The sequence below is a fragment of the Argopecten irradians genome, chromosome 10 (genome assembly GCF_041381155.1).
Source record: "Argopecten irradians isolate NY chromosome 10, Ai_NY, whole genome shotgun sequence".
Classification (NCBI taxonomy): domain Eukaryota; kingdom Metazoa; phylum Mollusca; class Bivalvia; order Pectinida; family Pectinidae; genus Argopecten; species Argopecten irradians.
The window spans coordinates 7,928,962-7,949,949 of NC_091143.1; positions in this window are offsets into that span (position 1 = coordinate 7,928,962).

The following is a 20,988-nucleotide window of genomic DNA, read 5'->3' on the forward strand; positions in this document are numbered from 1 at the left end:
GGGGAGGGGGTTAAGTTTACTATACTTTATATTGAGAAAACACATTTTTGCGCATTATTTGGTCATTTGTTATAGGAAATGAGTCAAATGTTGTCAGAATTATCAGTATGAGATGTTCATTTAATCCTATTAACAAATTTTCTATGGCTGACCCCCAGGGGCCTTAGGGGCGGGGTCAAAAGGGGTCAAATAGGCTAAAACTTCAAAAATCTTCTTCTGAAATTCTGGAAATGGTAGAATCAAATACTTTTCGTAAATAGAAAGGTCTAAAGGTCCTTTACAAAAATTGTGAATTATATGACCCTGGGGTCTCACGTTTCCCCCTGGGGAGGGGGTCAAGTTTACTATAGTTTATATAGGGAAAACACATTTATGAGCATTTTTTGCTCAATTTTCATTGGAAACGAGTCAAACTTGGTTAGAATTATTAGCCTGAGATAGCATTTTAATATCATATCCACATTGGTTCTGGCCGACCCCCTGGGGGCAGAGGGGCGGGGCTAAAAAAGGGTCAAATAGGTTAAAACTTCAAAAATCTTCTTCTGAAATTCTAGAAATGGTAGAAACAAATACTTTTCATAAATAGAAAGGTCTTAAGGTCCTTTACAAAAATTGTGAATTATATGACCCTGGGGTCTCACGTTTCCCCCTGGGGAGGGGGTCAAGTTTACTATAGTTTATATAGGGAAAACACATTTATGAGCATTTTTTGCTCAATTTTCATTGGAAACGAGTCAAACTTGGTTAGAATTATTAGCCTGAGATAGCATTTTAATATCATATCCATATTGGTCCAGGCTGACCCCCTGGGGGCAGAGGGGCGGGGCCAAAAAAGGTCAAATAGGCTAAAACTTCAAAAATATTCTTTTAAAATTCTGGAAATGGTATAATCAAATACACTTTATAGATGAAAAGGCCTTAAAGTTTGTTTATAAAAATTGTAAATTATATGACCCTGGGATCTCCTGTTTCCCCTTGGGGAGGGGGTCAAGTTTACTATAGTTTATATAGGAAAAACACATTAATGAGCATTTTTTGCTCAATTTCATAGGAAATGAGTCAAACTTGGTTAGAATTATTAGCCTGAGTTGCATTTTAATATCATATCCACATTGGTCATGGCCGACCCCCTGGGGGCAGAGGGGCAGGGCTAAAAAAGGGTCAAATAGGCTAAAACTTCAAAAATCTTCTAAAATTCTGGATATAGTAGAATCAAATAATTATAGATGGAAAGGTCTTCAGGTGTTTTTTATAAAACTGTGAATTATATGACCTTGGGGTCTCACGTTACCCCCTGTGGAGGGGTCAAGTTTGCTTTAGTTTATATAGATAAAACATATTTGTGAACATTATTTGCCCAATTTTCGTAGGAAATTGGTCAAACTTGATTAGAATTATTAGCCTAAGATATAGCATTTTAACATCCATATCCGTTCTCGATGACCCCCTGGGGGACCAGAGGGGCAGGACCAAACAGGGTCAAATTGATTAAAATTTCAAAAAATACCTCTAAGTTGACAGGTTTGATGGAAGCAAATACTCTTCATAGTCAAAAAAGGTCAAATTTATAAACCACTGACCAACTTCAAGGCCCAGCATATAGTGTTTATATGTCTTTAATTTGTTTCATTATATATTCTAACTCAGGTGACCGATCTGGCTTTTGACTTTTATATTTGTTCAAAGTGTTTCTCAAGCATATGCAGTTATACAATGGAAAAAACAATTTCTTGTACTTTAAATTTATGCAAAATAGCCAAGTAATTTCTATACAAGATATTCTTGTTAGAAAAAAATCTATGAATGAGTTATCTCCCTTTAACCAACATATGGTATGCTCTTAGATGCTTGTAAGCTTGCAGATTTTAATTAACTCAAAACCAAAAGCTGAAATCGTAGTTAACTTCAATATGTGATATGAGAAAAACAAGTTTATATATTCAATCTTTTGTAATGATGATAGCTTATACATTCACTTAATAATATGTGAAATCATGGTTGAAGCAAATGACATTGTATTAATGTAGCTAACATATGCGACTCAATAAGTGTTTTTAGATAGGATTTAGACCTTTTATAAAATTTAGGGACAGGAAAATTTATAAGGAAGACACAATTTATAGGGACGGCACTTATTGTGTAGATACAGTACTAAGTACATTATACTTAAAATTGCAAACTATTTTAACCATGAATTGGTCTTGTTTTAAAATGGAAAGCAGATATATAAAAACATACACATGGTATTTGTCTGATTTTTTTAAAATCGAGTATCAAGGTGATGTATCTAGTGGGGTCCGTAACATTACTTAGTCCATGGTGGATAGATGTATACATTTCTAGTTCATGTTGAACAACATTCCGTTTGAACACTCGTTCCTCATAGAATATCAAATTTTTTGATGATAGTTAGTGTTTTCCAGCAGATCAATAAAAGAGAGAAAATACCACATAAATATTATTGTTTTTATTTCTTTTCCACCAAATGTGCCATGAGAACTTTACGTTTTCTACCTAGGATTGACCCCTACCTACAGTTAATAACAAAAACTTAACCATAATTTCCAGCCAAGGAACAAAGAAAAGTGATCTTAATAAGCAGGTGGTCTTCATAGAGAGGGATGGTTATTAAAGCAGATTTACCAAGGATTTGTATGCGAGAAGGAGTCATCACTCTCACTTATAAATTCTTGGATTTTACTGAACATGTGACCTTGAATAAAACGTCTTTTAAAAATCCAATATTATATCTGGGCCAGTTTCCTCAACAGTTATGTTAGGAATTTATTAATTGACTTACAATTCTCCATAGAAAAGCATTACAAAAGGTTGGAAAATATTTAAATAAGGAACTTTCCTTAACTTCTGTGATATTTTCCTATAGAGAATTTTAAGTTAAGTTTTGCTGATGGAACCTGGCCTTAGATGGGATTTAGTCAATTTGAATTACCCTCATTTCAGGACTCTGTTGGAGTTTGGTAATGAAAGCAGAAAGTCAGGGAGAAAACATGAGAGGTGTCATAAAACACTCATTGATGTAATAGGTACATTGTATGGACGTGAATAAACTTGTAATGTACAGGAAGTCAGCATAGATTTTGAAAATTGAATGTTGTGTTGCTGATTAATATTACTCTGGAAGGAATCGGTTTCAATATTCATATAAATATTTCCATTCCATACTTGGACCAATAAAAGACAATACGGTTAACAAGCTGCCATCTTGGATTACCGCCATTACGAAAAGAATGATTTACGGAAGATCTCCTCAGATTCCATATGGCTTATGTTAATTGAATTATGTGACCGATCTGAAAACGATATGGCTGACTGCACACCATCTTGAATTTTGACGTTTTAACAGAAATATCTAAAATTTTACTTGCATGGTTTTTTCGTACCTGATTGTGTAGTTTTAATTTCATGACAAAGCAAAAAAATATTTTTGAGATTTAGGAAAAAAGCTTAATTAAAGATGCTTCAATGGAAGAGGGAAGTAGAATTATATAGAAAGGCTGTATCTCCATTTGTCCACTTTTTATAATCTGATAATTAACAGAATGTTATGACAAGGATTATGGTCTATTTCAGAGAAGTAAACCTGGATTTACCTGTGTTTTACCTGTGGATTTCACCTGTGGTACTGTACTTATTCCATAAGGGTATCATTTATGCATAACATGTGCATGCATGAAAATTTTATTACATGGAAACATCTATTAATATATATGTTACTCTTTTTGTAATCTCAGTTATGTTCTTGATATTTTTTTATGTTAATTGAACACATCAAACATAAAATTGATATTTGGTACTAATTTCAAAAGTTCTTTCTATATTTTTTTGACAAACATATTATATATATATACATACAAACAACTACATTAAACTTCATCTACATATACACATAAATGCTAACTAGAAAACATATTTTATGGAAATATGTATCATACATTTTATAATATATACATATATAAAAGAATTCAAACCCCTGAAGACCGGCATGAGCCGAGAAAGCGCTAGGGAGGAAAAACTGTTTTATAGTTGTGTTTTCTTTTTATGTATATGGAAACCATCACATGGACACGGTTCTTTTTTACTTATATATATATATATATATATATAGCCTCCTTTCATAAGAAATCACCTTTTTGACAATTTTACTGAAATATACTGCAATATATCGCCATTTTTAGGGCCCCATTGTGCCGATTTGCCGACAAAAGTCTTACTTTCACGTTCCTAATTGGACAGGTGCGAACCTATCCGAAGTAGAATATATTATAAAAAGTCATAACTAGCTATAAAATTACTGGGTTTTTTTCTGGGAAAATTGCGTGTTCAAACTATCCGGAGGTTTACTGTATATAAGTTAACGAAATTTCAAAATCTGCAAAACTTTGAAAAAATTCTCATTGTTCTTCAGTTATAGCATAACATTCGCATTCTCTCAAACAATTTGCAGTCTGCAGAAGTCTTTCTTATGTAGAAATGCTTATGTTTTTATAGGGTGATAAAAGTGATGCACATTGATATACAATGTATATTACATATATTATCAAATTATGCTTTACTAAGTTTTGCAGGCTACTGTGAACAAAAGATATCTCAATTAATCCAAATATATTACATTCTGACTAAAAAGTATATTTAATTTATTGATATCTCATACTTAATAATTATTTAATGGAGAATATATTTACTCTAAAAAGTGGGCGAATGGAGAATGTTCACCTATAGAACATTCAGTGGTGGACGCCAATAACACTTCGCGATAAGTCAGTACTGTAGAAACAGGAGGTGTTTATCGTAAGTTATATATGCCGTGATGTTCATACTGGTGAATACTTTTATGTTTCATTAATAACCAAATGTGTTTTGCCATTCTTCTTTTCTAGCTTGGGATTTTAAGAAGAAGTGCATACAACATTATTTTGGTGATCAGAAAGAGTATAAGTTAACAAACCTGTTAAAATAATGATAATGGTCTGGGTAAGTCAGCTATTGACTTCATCGCCAGCTACCTGAGTGACAGAATGCAGCAGGTCAGACTGGGGCCAGAGACCAGCGAATGGACAGATGTGAAGAAGGGAGTCCCCCAGGGTTCTATTGTCGGACCTCTGATTTTCAATATTTTTATGAATGATATTTTTACCTTTGTTGACAAATATGTTTTATATAATTATGCAGATGATAATACTCTCTCTAAGATAGGTGATAGTTTTTCACATATGAAAGATTGCTTAGAAAAAGAGAGTAAAGTTCTAATAGACTGGTTTAATTTTAATGGTATGAAGGCCAACCCAGGGAAGTTCCAGGCTATATGTTTTGGAAAGAAGACAACAAATTCTATTAAATCTTTTAACATCGATGGCCTTGAGATTATGTGTGAAGATACTGTAAAACTTTTAGGTGTAGATATTGACTTTGTTCTTAAATTTGATGCACACATATCTCGACTCTGTAGAAATGCTGCCAAACAACTTGCTGTTTTAAAAAGACTGGGAAATAATCTTACAAAGAAGGGGAAAATTACCATTTTTAAGTCTTTTATACTTTCAAATTTTAACTATTGTCCACTTGCCTGGCACTTTTGTACATTGACTAATACTAGGAAAATGGAAAAAGTCCAGGAGAGAGCACTTCGTTTTATTGACAATGACTATGTTTCCCCAGTCTTCGATATTTTAAGGAGGCACAAACTTGATTTTTTACATGTTAAGCGTATGAAAGATATGGCCTCTGAAGTTTTTAAAATTTTAAATGATATTTCTCCTCATATTTTACAAAATCTTGTTGAGAAGAAAGAAGTTTTTTATAATCTTAGACAGGACAACCTGGTAAAGATTCCAAGGGTAAACACCTCCACTTATGGTAAGAGATCTTTTCGTTTCGCTGCTTCTCAGGTGTGGAACAGTCTGCCAAATGAATGTCGGCTAGCTGAAAACTACAGTTCGTTTCGCAGACTGCTTCACACCTGGGATACACAGATCTGCTCCTGTACCATCTGTACACACCATATAGGATGAGTTGTTCCCCTTTGGAATCTACCTACTTGTAATTATACCATATAACCTGTGATATTTCAAACCTTTTCAAAGATCATTACTTTTATAAATCTTTTTTTTTTAACTTTTGTTTTCTACCTATGACTTCAATATCTACTTTTAATTCACACTATGTTAGTGTATATCCTGTAAATTTTTACACTTTGCTATATTAGCATTTATGTACATTACACTTCAGTGTCTTAACCTTTTTTGTGTAACATTTGTGTGATATACAAGTGTAATTATTAAGTTATTACCTTTAAATTAAATTTTTTTATTTCTGCTAAACTGTGATAGCTGTTTCCATATCATGTATCTATTGCATGCTTGCTATAGTTAAATTGTTGTCTGTCTATATATATTTTACCTGTTTGTACTGTGATATTTTACATATGTTTGTTGCAAGAATAGCACTACAGTGCTAATGTTATTATGTTCCCCATGTATGCGACTCTAAATAAAACTTCTTGACTCTTGACTCTTGATAATAAAATAATATCAGCTTTTATTAGGTCATCTGACCAAAGGCCAGGATGACCTATTGTCATCGCGTTTCGTCCGTCGTCGTGTGCCGTGCGCCGTGCGTAAGACTATTTATACAAAAGCCTACTCCTCCTTCATTCTTTGATGGATTTTATCCATATTTGGTTTGAAACATCATTGGGGAAGGACAATCATATTTTATATAAATGAGCTTGGTCCGACCCCTAGGATCAGAGGGGCAGGGCATCAAAAGGGCAAATTTTCTTAATTTTAGCTTTAAAATCCTACTCCTCCTTCATCCTTGGATGGATTTCATTTATATTTAGTGTGAAATATCATTGGGCAAGGACAATCATATTTTATATAAATGAGCCTGGTCCGACCCCTAGGGGCTGAGGGATGGGGCCCCAAAAGGGCAAACTTTCTTATTTTAAGCTTTAAAATCCTACTCCTCCTTCATCCTTCGATGGATTTCATTTATATTTGGTGTTAAACATCATTGGGGAAGGACAATCATATTTTATATAAATGAACCTGGTCCGACCCCTAGGGGCTGAGGGGTGGGGCCCCAAAAGGGCAAATTTTCTTAATTTTAGCTGGCCCACTTCCTGTTTTAAGGTTTCAGTCTCTGATCTTAATGAAAATTGGTCTGTAGGGGTTTTAATTGATGCCGAACAACATGCAAACATTTTCGTAAAAAATTTGGTATTTCAAGATGGCTGCTGGCCCACTTCCTGTGTTCGGGTTCATTCCAGATCTCAATGAAAATTGGTCTAAAGGGGTTTTAATTGATTCAGAAGGGGGAACTTTAGGTGAGGACAATCATGTTTTATAAAGGACCAGGCTAAGACCCATGGGGATAGTACGGCGGAGGTCCAAACTGGGAGCTTAGCTGAAATTTGGCTTTAAAATCTGACTCCTTATATTAATCCTTGAATGGGTTACAACCATATATGGATGAAGGGCAACCAAGTTTGTTCAACAAATGACATTTACCTTACATATTCAACTAAGGAGTTCCTTGTATTATTTATATTAATTGTTAACCACTACTTTATACTGTGACTTTGTTGTTTTGTGCCATGAGTCAGATGACCGTAAAGGCCCATGGGCCTCTTGTTTCTTTATGTCACGAGTTAGAATAATTCAGTCTCGATTTAAGCTGTCTTGAACTTTGTCTAATTGCCTGTACCAGCGCATGCGAGACGGCATAACAATCAATGCTTATCGCATGTCTGGAATGTACCTGTAGAAGAGAGGTGCCGATTTATATGAGATTCTTGTGTATCGTTTCGTTTATGGCCACCGTCAAGCAAAATGTCTTTCATTTTTGGTTTCCTCGCGAACGATACATAAGAGGATACATAATTACGATTAATTATGGTAGGATAAGACTTTTGACCAAATGTCAATTTGGTATTAACATAAAGCCTTAATGACGCGGTGTCATATCTTCCTTCGGAGGATAATTTCTCGGCTGGTCCTGCATGTTTGAAAGTGATGAAGTTTAAATTCGCCTCTTTCTCAGATTTGATAACGCCTCTCCGCGTGCTGTAGTGAAGTTTTGTTTCACCCTGGTGGTCGGTCACATGTGGTTCAACAAAGGAAGGAAATAAGAAATCTGAAACTTTATATCAAAACTTTTAGTAACCAAATCAAACGAATCCCTAGGAGTAATACGGGAAAATCATCGTTTATTTGATAATCTAGTTTTATCTTAATATCTTCGGATAGATTTTTACATAGACAATAACATGTTTGTTTTATTATCCATATTACCAGCATATGTGACATTTTTGAACAATTTGATTAGTGTTTGGTACATTGTAACTCCCAAAGGACTCATTTAGATACTTTTCCGACACCGAAAATATAAACGAAACTTAAACATTGATCATGACATAAAATGATATGAGTTTCTCGAACGATGACAATTTTTTCCAGCTTTGTTTTATTTATTTCCAAAACCTTCAACACTCACACAGTGGGTCTGTCAAAGTTTAATTGTTTCCAAACCAATATGAAAATATAAATGTCATCTGATTGGAGACAAGGGTGATCTGAAAATCAGCTCAGTATTGGATGACAGCATATATATTTTTTTCAAATCTAAAAAATAAAAATAAATAAATAAACCAAATAAATGAATAAATACAAATATGGTGTAAAATTTTCCTTCCGTCTTCTCTTCTTCCATTATTACTTCTTGTTACTAGTGTTTTATATTGGAATTAGTCCGTTTACATTATCACTAATCATCATGATCTGCATACGTCTACTTCACCATTCACCTCAATAATGTGGACGAGAAGGGGGTAGAATAAAAGCTACCATTGTGGGAAACCTTGATATCGTAGACGAAATTCCAGGCGGGACCTTGAACCAAATCCAATAAAAAGCATGTGATTCATAGATTATCGGGCTATAACTGGATTTTGTGGGATTAATTTTCTCAATTCTACGGTCGTGTATTTTGCTAATCGAGCCCGCCTTTTGATTGTTGAAGCCCCACATCATCAGTCACCTACGAGTGATGAATTCTGTCGGACGTCGCGGTGTTTAGATCAGATATCAGAATGATATTAACCACAAAAAGTTTATCGAATGCTAAAACTTGGAAAAAAACTATAATAAAGATCAGTACCTGGCTTCGAAAAACTTCAAATTCAGATAGATCCAACGAAGGAAACGGCTACGTCGACCCTCATGAACAATGATTAAAATGCGTTTAGATTTAACTACAACTCTATGCACGTTCATTGACTGTTACAATCATGAATCAAAGAATAGATGATACTATAATTACTTCTATTACAAAAAAGCCAACTCATTCGTGGTTTAACTCATTGAAATGCTTGTGTATTGTCTCTTCTAACAGTTTATCTCTATTACCGAGGCTTTTAATTTTTTTGAAAAAGGACATACATGTATAGAGATATTCTAAATGTTTGTAATTGAATATAGTTTAAGAAAGCGCTTTTAATATTACGCAAGCCAGCCAGGTTTTCATCGAGAAAACCTGAAATGCAGGATAGTCTTTTGTATATGTTCTTGTATATATACGACGTATACCGCTTTGTAGTAAAAGAGGTAAAATCAGAGTCATTAGACAGGTTACCAAACGACTATTTCCTCGCTCTAGATGTCGCCAGTGATGTCAGTGACACGATACATTTATTCTATACTCGTCTAGGACAGGTCAGTAATACAATTTTAGATCACGCCAAGTTAAGTTTGAGACATCTAGTAACAATTACTGTCTTTTACAACTCTTCTGTGTCACGCTTCAAGGTTTCGTCAGTAATGTAAGGATCGCCATGGAACTGTTTCATCCTTCAAGGACTCGTCAGTAATGTTAGGGTCACCATGGAACTGTTTCATCCTTCAAGGACTCGTCAGTAATGGTAGGGTCACCATGGAACTGTTTCATCCTTCAAGGACTCGTCAGTAATGTTAGGGTCGCCATGGAACTGTTTCATCCTTCACGCGTCAGTAATGTTAGGGTCGTTATGGAACTGTTTCATTTTTTAAGGACTCGTCAGTTAAGTGAGGGTCATTATGGAGGTTTCTCAAAAATGGACAAAATATTACTGATTTGTCATTTGCTTATTTGTACATGCAAGTTTAATAATGTAGCATTCACCATGGTTATTATCATCCTTATTTTGCCTTTTTCGAGAAAACACTAAAATGAAAAAGTAAATCCAAATCTGCTTCAGAAATATGACAGATATACTACTTACTACTACAAAATCTGACATTTGTGAAAGAGATCACAGTCATGTTTAATAAAAATCGGTGGCTATCTAATGAAATTGGAATGCTGAGTTATACAAATATTTCAACAGTAATGCTTATTATATCCACGGATCTGAACAGACCTCAGTTTTGTCAAGGACAACTAAATCATATTTCCCTCATGGCTTAAACTTTTTAGATATTTATTTCCATTGTATTTGGTTTGATAACAAGATAACAATTGCAAACACCAGAAAACCAATTCCATATAAAAATTTAAAAAAAAATGAATGAAAATCTGTATTGCTAAAGTTTTCGTGACTTTTTTTAAACTCGGATCTCCTCTGGCGGTTTGTTTGAGACTAGTACTTAATCTTTGGGGTATTGAGGTGGTCTTTAATATGATCAGCCTGATCGTGATGGATAACGAAAGCTTGCTACCCGCATACCACAAACCTGCTGCTGTCTGTAAGTATAAACCTACTGTAACGTGAGACGGAGCCCTAACTCTATTTCTATCACGCCCTGCTATTCCAGGTTGGGTCCCAAACATGAGGGTTAAGCAAAGGCAAAATATAACTAAGTTTATTTTAATCCTGAGGGGTGAAATTCTGTGTAAAATACGGGAATACGTTACAATTTGTAAATCAAACGTCAGATTTGGATAAAAATATACCGAACTGAACAGATTTTATTGACGAAATTATGTACATCTGCTGCTAGGGAACTTTGCTGTTATGAAATTTGTTCGTTTATAATGAAATTAGTGCCGAATACCGATGAGACCCATATCTGAAGCTACAGCACAGAGTGTCTGTTTAGAAACCGGCTTAACACAATCTAATGATATCCTATGTGCACCAAAACTCGGGTTCATTTCCTAATTGGTTAATTAATGACGTAGATATTAAAGGAAACTGACTAAATGCTGAACAACATTATGGCCAATTATACCAGGAAATAGTGGACTTGTTGAGAATTTGTAACAAATGCACAAAAAACTTTCTGTTTAAAGTTATATGTGCCGTAACTGAGCAAAGTTTTGACATGCGATTTTTTCTTCAGAAATCTAGTGAAAACCACAAGGTTTGAATAAAGCTGTGAAAATCATGCATTATAAACATAACTTACAATGCAATGATTTGCACTGCAATGTTGTTGGTTTTGTGCCTTATTTATGTTTAGGTGAACACATATCTGCTAAAGTTACTTCATAATTACAACATGTATTACACTGTAAAAATGTGAAATTGAAATTGAACTTGATTTTATGGTCTGACCTTATGTAATCATTTCATTGCACTGTATAGAGAACAACCAACTAAATGTTTCCCATAGACCACAGTGTTAACGTTTTGGCATCCACTTCTAACACTACTAAATTTGGATGAGCCACCATGTTATATACTTAAAGTATACGTTAGCGTTCTTATATAACAAAAAATAGAAAACAAGGGGGGTTCCTTCAACTCAAACTGTCACCAGCGTAGCCATTTTGAAATGGGGTGCATTCGGCACTGAAAAATCATGAAATTCTTATGTTTTTACCTATTAATTATCAATACTGATATTTTAACTTAAATTTCAATATGGATCTCCAATTCATATCATGGTTTTCTTGGAACAATTCTCTGTCAGAAAACATGATTACTTTTGAAATTCATAATTAACCAGCCAATCAGTAGCCGGGTCAAAATTCTACCCTGAGATCAATCTTGCATACACAGGTACCATTTCGAAGGTCTTTTTTCATTTAGTAGATTGTTCTATAAAGTATATGAAATAAGTCTCTAGTAATAATGTTAAAATTTTGAATATGGTGGGTAATTTTGTTTGGTGCTACAGCGAAAAGAAAAACTCGCAATTAACTAAATGATACATTACTACATTGTTATTTGTCATCAGCATCAATGTGGCTTCTGTTGTGAATACGTCTTTTATATGTGTAGATCATTAGTATATTGAAATACTGAAATATTGTTTTTACCTATTAATTATCAATACTGATATTTTAACTTAAATTTCAATATGGATCTCCAATTCATATCATGGTTTTCTTGGAACAATTCTCTGTCAGAAAACATGTTTACTTTTGAAATTCATAATTAACCAGCCAATCAGTAGCCGGGTCAAAATTCTACCCTGAGATCAATCTTGCATACACAGGTACCATTTCGAAGGTCTTTTTTCATTTAGTAGATTGTTCTATAAAGTATATGAAATAAGTCTCTAGTAATAATGTTAAAATTTTGAATATGGTGGGTAATTTTGTTTGGTGCTACAGCGAAAAGAAAAACTCGCAATTAACTAAATGATACATTACTACATTGTTATTTGTCATCAGCATCAATGTGGCTTCTGTTGTGAATACGTCTTTTATATGTGTAGATCATTAGTATATTGAAATACTGAAATATTGTCCTCCGCTATCTTAAATGCCTGTACATGTCATATTAGTAATGATAATGACTGCACTGTTCCCTATCTTCTTGCTATGCATTTGGATGCAATAAAAAAGACTTGAAACTTGTACAGTATACGTAAATAATTAGTCTGGTTGTACTATCAAATTCTAATTTCAGCTCTTATTTGAATTCGTAAAATAAAACCGCCTGCATTGTTATTCTCTAAATGCTGGACAATTTTGTGGTGGATAACATGAAAAGATCGTCTTGATTTGTTAGTATGCAAATTACGGTACATATAACTTTAAACCAACCATAAACTTACTCTTCCTTGCTTTCCGAAAGTGGACATAGGATAATATGATGCAACCGTTGCATGTCCGAGTCGTTCTAAAATAGATAAAATAAATAAATAGTTATATATAAAGAAAATAACCGAGTCAAGTTCAGAAAGTTGAAGGTATTGAGTGATTTCAAGTAATATTGTTATTAAAATAGAAAACCTATTCCCCATTAGCTGACCGATCTTCTTGTTGCTAAACGCAACCATGTGATAAGTTAAGTATCCCTGAGGCACCAACCTCTTTTGATGCAGATTTTGTTACCACAAATTTTTCCATTCGATTGTTTTCTAAGGATAAAATGTAAAAACAATAATAATTCAAAAAGAAAATTTGTTTTGCCAATCCATTAAATCTACCATTGGTTGATTTCAGTCGACACACCTACGTGTGGAAGACCTCGTAAGTACGAAATGGATATATAAGTCCTGTCTTAAACAACGGTGACCGGATCAGATGTTAGAGATAAACTATGAAGTTATATAGTGAATGGTACTTGAAACAACAAAGCGAATGTTTGTTTGTTGAGATCATCTGAGTGTACTGAAATACATTGTATAGGGTATGATGTGTTGAATAACCTTATTACACAAAAAGAGGCATTATCAAAATTGTAATTCTTTAAATCAATACCAACATCCCAGGGACCAATCAATGTGATTAAGTAAAACACGAAAAGTTAATTAATTATCTGTTGTACATAATTAACAATCCATTGTGAAATTTCAGGACATGATATTACAATAAGTGACTTGTATATGTCTGATGATAGACCCGTGTGATGATGTTGTTTGTTAACGACCAAGACAAACTGTGAGAATGGTGAAGTTTCTGGTTCATCACGATGAATTAGGGAAGGACCTGGTAATGGTCCGCTACCAAACCCGCATCAGCTCTTGGCGGCGTTTTTGACATATTATTTAAATTTGTTTGTTCTTCGATCCCCTGCTTGTTTGAATATTGGACATTAAAATTGAATTAGGTACAATGCGGGGCCATGATAGAAACGCATTTGGGAGAAATAATGTCACAGTAATGCTCACAAGTATAAAATATCCTGATAGAGGGCCAAATTGTTCTGACAATACCTGCTCTAGATGCTACAATTAAAGAAAACACAAGAATATATTTCAGCCAAACACGTGATGCTTGTCAGAAAAAGCACGGCGTTTCATTTGACTGATTTGATTAGGGATGGTTGGGGCAGGGTAAGATAGGATTATGTATGATGTGATACGACCAGCTAATTCCGAGTTTCACAAGGGAAATCCAGCATGTCCTAAAACTAGTGTCCTCTTCATGTTGGTTTATTTTAAACATCCCTGATCGAGTAGCTAAACTAAATCTAATCTATAAACGCGGAATATTTGTGAATCATATCTATACTCCTTCGTGTTCCTTTGTATTAGATTGTCTATGTAATATATCCCTTGATCGTGTATGGTTATGTTCTAAAAGCAGCACAATTTCCTTTATTATGCAGTTTTTTTTTCTAATGTTAATAGCATACGTGCTTAGTGAGGTATTAATCTATACACAAGCTATACACGGTGCATTTTTATGATTACTAAGGTGAAATTTGACGGGCGACATCGTGATCTAATAAAATGACCTTTTTAAATAGTAGAGGGAGGGTTTCCTCTCATTAGCCGATATATTGACTTCCTTTGATAACTGGATCAATCACACCCATGGCAAATAAACGCATAGCCTGGCCGGTGCTCGAACCCAGGACTTCCAAACACTATGACCTACCCATTGTAAGACATATGTAGTCCCATCCCATGTCGAACCTGTCCGCAAACCAGTGCTATACCTAACCATTTTACGTAGTCCCATCCCATGTCGAACCTGTCCGCAAACCAGTGCTATACCTAACCATTTACTAGTAGTAAAACTTTCTGAAAATAAGAATGCTTAATACGCAAAAAAATATTAGATGTAATGTTAGGTCAATAATTCATCTGCTCTGATCTGGTTGGGACTATTGGATACATCATCGACTAAATTAAAACGGAATTGATGGGCAGTATGACAAACAAAAACAAAACAAAATAAATAAAATAAAAACCTGAAAGTAGTGAATTCAAGGACGATATGCATTGTTAGTTTCAGTTGTCGCTTGAAAATGTTTTAATTGCAATACGATCATTTGTTAGAATAAATCCAATGCGTCGAAATAATACCTCAGTCAATCAGTCTTTTCTTAAATGTTTTGATTTGTTTGTTTGTTTGTTTGATTTATTAACGTCCTATTAACAGCTATGGTCATTTAAGGACGGCCTCCCATGTATGCGGTGTGTTGCGTGTATGTTGTGCGAGGTGCTTTTTTGGGAGACTGCGGTATGTTAGTGTTGTGTCTTCTTGTATAGTGGAACTGTTGCCCTTTTTATAGTGCTATATCACTGAAGTATGCCGCCGAAGACACCAAGCAACACACCCCACCCGGTCACATTATACTGACAACGGGCGAACCAGTCGTCCCACTCCCTGTATGCTGAACGCCAAGCAGGAGCAGAAACTACCACTTTTATAGACTTTGGTGTGTCTCGGCCAGGGGACAGGACCCAGAGCCTTCCTCACAGGGGCGAACGCTCAACTCAAGGCCAAAAGTGAGGCGGTGCCAAGGGAGGCATTAGGAAAGATAAAGTCAGTTAGGAAGAAGAGAAACGATCCTAAATTTAGTCGCCTTTTACGATCATGCAATAGGGGCAGCAGGTACAATTCTAACGCCCTACCAGTTTTTTAAACAAAGATGTTGTTTTGAAAATGAACTGAACTTTATTGTTCATCAATTATATTGTCTTAGCCCTGTAAAATTTCGGTAATGTATTGTAACATTTATCTCCTTACTTAGACCTGTAACCTGTTTTTAAAGCCTAAATCGAAGGCTGAATGTTAACATTTCCATGGTGTGGGTGCTTATGGGTTCGAACACCGGTCAAATTATTGAAGATGCCTATACAAATACATTTCAGGTTCATGCTTGTGACTACAGTGTGGGTCAAAGACAATGGATAATGGTCATCAAAATATTTCTGTGTTCCAAACTTTATTGAGCGACAAATTCTTCAGCGACTGAAGTAAAGAATTCTTACTCTTCCTTAGTTTATTTTATTCTCCTTGATTGTTTTTTAATAATTTTCGTACAAATCTATTGGCTTGTATTTTTGTCCATTTTGATAAAATTTGCATTTCGATGTGATTTTTCGTTATGTTGCTTTCGAAACTAAGCAGCGTGTACATTTAAAGTCAAAATGTGGAGGTATCAAATTTGATATAAACCAATTTAAGAAATTGTTTTTTTTTAACTTTACGTGCAACCATTGTATACCATGATTTTGAACCAACGTTCTCTTAATGAATATTCCTACATCAATAGGGACACATCAAGTTTATGTAAATATTTTCTTTATAAAGGATGCCATTAGGACTATATTGTGCTCATTTGGAGACATCCTATACTTGCGCTAATATAACACAATTAAGCCGTATCTTGTGCAATTTGCGCTCTTATCTTTATTGGTTTTTTCCATCTTCCTGTACGATATGCTAATTTTCATATTTATTTGTGATGTAATCTTCGTTTAAAAACCTTAATCCCTTTCATGATGTCTGCTCATACACAAACGTAATTACAGCATACACAGATTAGTTAAACAGAGATATTTTAAGGATGCTTAGCTAAAGGAACCTAATCTTCGTCAGACGATGTCGTTCTAGGTCTACAATTTACCTGAGATGCTATCTGCGTGTTCACTCGAGTGAAATAGCATGACCAGTTGTAATCTGGCACCAAGGAATCACATCACAAGATTAAACAACCAAGAGGATTAACGCTCACTAATACCTTCTGTTAGGGGCGACGAGGTGCATTGTATTCATTCTGACACCAATGGGACGATGGGAGCGATGGTATGGGTGATGGGAATGTTGAGTTTGGGTGCATCGTCGGCGAGTTACCTGTGATAAGACCAATTATTATTTTCCTATTTTTAGAAAGTAAGAAATGTTTGGAAAGTAGGATAATTTCCCGATAACATTGCATTTTAAATTGTAACATCACCGACATGCATTTTTGAAATCAAAATTTTGTGAAATTATAACATCATAACAGAGATATATATTTGCTCGTTTCAACAGAGATGTATATTTGCTCGGAGACTCAATAAAATATCAATGAAATAAAATATAAATGTAATTTAAAGTGTTTGTTTAAGGTTGTTGTGGATAAAGCCTGTGCCATTGTATTCCATGTCCTGTGTGTCTCGTCTTATGTGGTAATGATGATATTTAATTATACACATACATTATCATTGGCCAGTTTTTTGCTTTATTATTTTCTTGTCATTATATCAGCAATTTTTTACTTTGGGATACATTCGCTGACAGGTTATTGGCATTGTTGATCCATTAATATATATATATACAATAATCGTGCGTGTTAATGATTTAAATAATATTATGATTCAAAGTACTTAATGACGGTCACGTGCAAATTAGTGTGCACAATGAGAGAACACATATAATTTAATTGTCTACTTCCTTGTCTTGATTCAGAGAATAAATACTGTATTGTCTAAAATTAGTGCCACGTGAAAAATTAAACGAGATAAACTTTGAGATAAGTGTTAATTATGTGGAAGTATTTTGCGTGCAAGGTTTTCAATAGAAAGGATATCAAACGATTTCTGTCGTAACATCAATGCATGTAATCTAGACATAAAAAAGAGACATCGTGAAAGGTGACGATTTACTTCAGGAAAGATAATTAAGTTACGAGATTATTTGTTTCTTTCTTTATCCTATGCATGAACTTGGATGATAAACTTTAAAATTATTCATTAACATTTCTACTCCAATTCAATTACTTTTATTATTTGCCTCTTTTTCCCCTTAGTTTTTCTTTGCTTTAAACTATTTACTCCCTCTCCGTAAACTCTGTAATGCTATTACGTCTGTTTCAACCAGCACTAAACTCCCAATTTGTGATAATTACTAGCTATGGAACAAAGCGCCTTACAAGTCTCTCCGCAAGTCTTAATTATTTAATTTGTATTTAATCCCTCGTGTTTCTCAGTATAGTGAGAAAAATCAATTATTTCTTTCCTTGCCAATTTTCTCAATAGCTGTTGGTTACTTTTGAGCTCAATAGCAATGAACAGTATGGCCGATTAGTTTTAAAGATGGGTTAGTTTGACGGTATGAATCTGCACGGTACATTATTTGAAAAAATATTACACAAAATCCTGAACTTACGGAAACGAAACCTTTCTTCAACGAAAATACGTCTTGCATTTGACATATATTCCATTTTTCTGTTTTCTTTTACCTCAGATAATTGCGATTCGTTCATGAATTCCAATCAAGGTGAGTATGCTTGTTTATGACTTTTTGTGGAGGACTCCCGAGGGACTACACCAGACATATAATATACTTCTGTAGTGTTCCCTCCCAGTCATCGTCATTTGTCTTATAACTAAATACCGTAAACTCTCCCCGGCCATATGACAGTTATGTTGCCAGATACCTCATAAATATTTCATCAAAGGAATAAACAAAAATACTGCTCGAATGGTGTTATATATTCTGTAAGTTAATATAAAAAGGCCACACAAGGTACCGGACCGTCTAAAACAAAACATTCATTTAGTCATAGAAATGATAATTAAAGCTTAGGACACAATGCAGCTGTTTCGTCGTTTTAAGATTCGACTATCATGCCTGGGTCACCATAAACCTGTTCTTGGAGTGCTATGTACAGCATAACTCTCTCTTCCTTTTACCACTCGTCAGTACACTGTACAGCAATCTCGTTCTTTAGGACTAGGCAGTAATGTCAATTACAATAAACATACATATGACAACATATTACATATGTACAGGAGGGCGGAAAACACAGCCAATGTAATACAACACCAAAACCAAAATATATCATATAATTATGTTTATAATTTTGAGAATTGCCGATGATCTTCTTGGCTGTTTACAAGTGCATTGCTAACAGTCGGTCATCAAATTCAATTTCACTTACCTTGATTTGAAAGATGCCATGCTCCGCCATATTCGAGTACCAGGAACATCGATGCTATATCGCATGGACAGAAATTACTTTAAGTACATTATCATTTCACCGAAAATGTAGATTTTTGAACTAAATTATTACTGCTTTTTTCTCAGACATAAGTAATTCCGACTTCCATAAAAAGTCTCAATAACGTGCCATTTACACTCAGGAGCAAGATCTATTCTTGGCATATCGAATCGTTTAATATCCATTTTTTATGTTCATATTAATTTATATCTTCAGAATACCTTCCCTATTGTCAGAATTATTTATTAGAAGTTGTGAATTAATTTATTATTATGACATATCTCAATTGGACTTCTTTTGACCAAAGTACTTTTAACAATATAGATTTCACAGTGATGTTTCTTTCTTCGATGTACAGGACCCTTTTTTGTTTATATTCAATAAATGGTTGATAGACATTCTAATGTTATCTAATGGCCATAGTTCAAATGATAACAAACGCTTGGAAATACTGCAATTTATTTGGAAAAGCCTTTTTATGGCGCTACTTTTATTTTCTTGAGTTTGTTTTGTGTTGTTCTGTGGGCTCACGTACGTGTTGTGTACCGAATCAACTTTTATTGATTAGCATGTGTAATTAATGCAGAATGTTGCGTAATAAAGCATTAACTAAACACTATATAGATGTCTATTTACGTAATGATTGTCTGTTCAGGGACGTCTAATTAGCGTGCGCTATGTCTCGATACTGTTCCGGTAACAAAACAAATTACTGGTATAATTTCAAAGTTACATTTACTGTTTTAATAACATCTAAACATGGCTTTTATTGTGTTTTGAAAAAGTAAAGCAGTTAAACGAAAATAGACATATTGGGATTGGTTCGAATTTGATGCGCTTTCTACAAGTTCTCTAAAAATACAGAAGCGGCGTTAAAGAAATAAAATGCTGTTTGACGTGTTTGTTTTTAAGAGGAAGAATACGGCGTGTAATTTGCCCTTCTACACAACGATTCAGATGGAAGGTAGCCTACGAGTACCTAAAACATTAGATAACAATTCTAATAACATTGCCCAAACCTGATGGTCTGCCAGGATGAGATGGCTGGACTTGTCCTCTACTAGGTTACACGTACATCTTCTGGTACTTTTTGTCCCCGACAGCAATAAAAGGTATTACTAATAAAGAACAGTTTTCCATTTGTTTTTATGTTAGGTAATTGGATTACCCCCAGAGGTACAGGGACAAATCGTTGTAACAACTAGGTAACAAAGTATAAGATACCCCCTTAAGAAGGCCTCATTACTTGGAGGTCCTGTTCACACGCCACGCCTAGGAATTAGTCTTCATCTAGGGAAAAGCAGACAAACACAATTAGCCGTGTTGTCAACAAAACTGAGGAGGCCTAGCAGGGCCAACTGGCTCATACATCAATGTGTCTAGGGCCGCCCGTGTCTCCTAGCTTTTGTCTTTTGTTTACCGGGACGGGGGGACCAGTTTCTCACAACACCAAGTCTCTTTATTAGATTAACACCTTAAGTGACTCGTGCGCGAGTTCCGAGGTGTGCGTTCTAGTCACTGAAACCCATCGATCGAGCATCACCCAGCCTCCCATAGTGATTGCTAAACAGTTTATAAATTCATTTGAATGAGGAAGCGAAACCACTAAGGGCAGTGTTTTATAATGGTGGAATAATTAATGGTACATGAGAGGTGTAAAACCTTAATAAACCCCTCACTGTAATCTAATAGTCATTGCTTAATATTTCACGACCCTCTTAAGTGGAGTTTGTAGCACAGGATAATATTTTCGTATATACATACTGAACAGATTGGGGAGCAATCTGCCGCGCTGTCATAAAAATTGACACATGAAACTTACATGGCATTTGTGGCCGTGTATATGTGATAGATGGTATTGATTTTATTACTAGGTT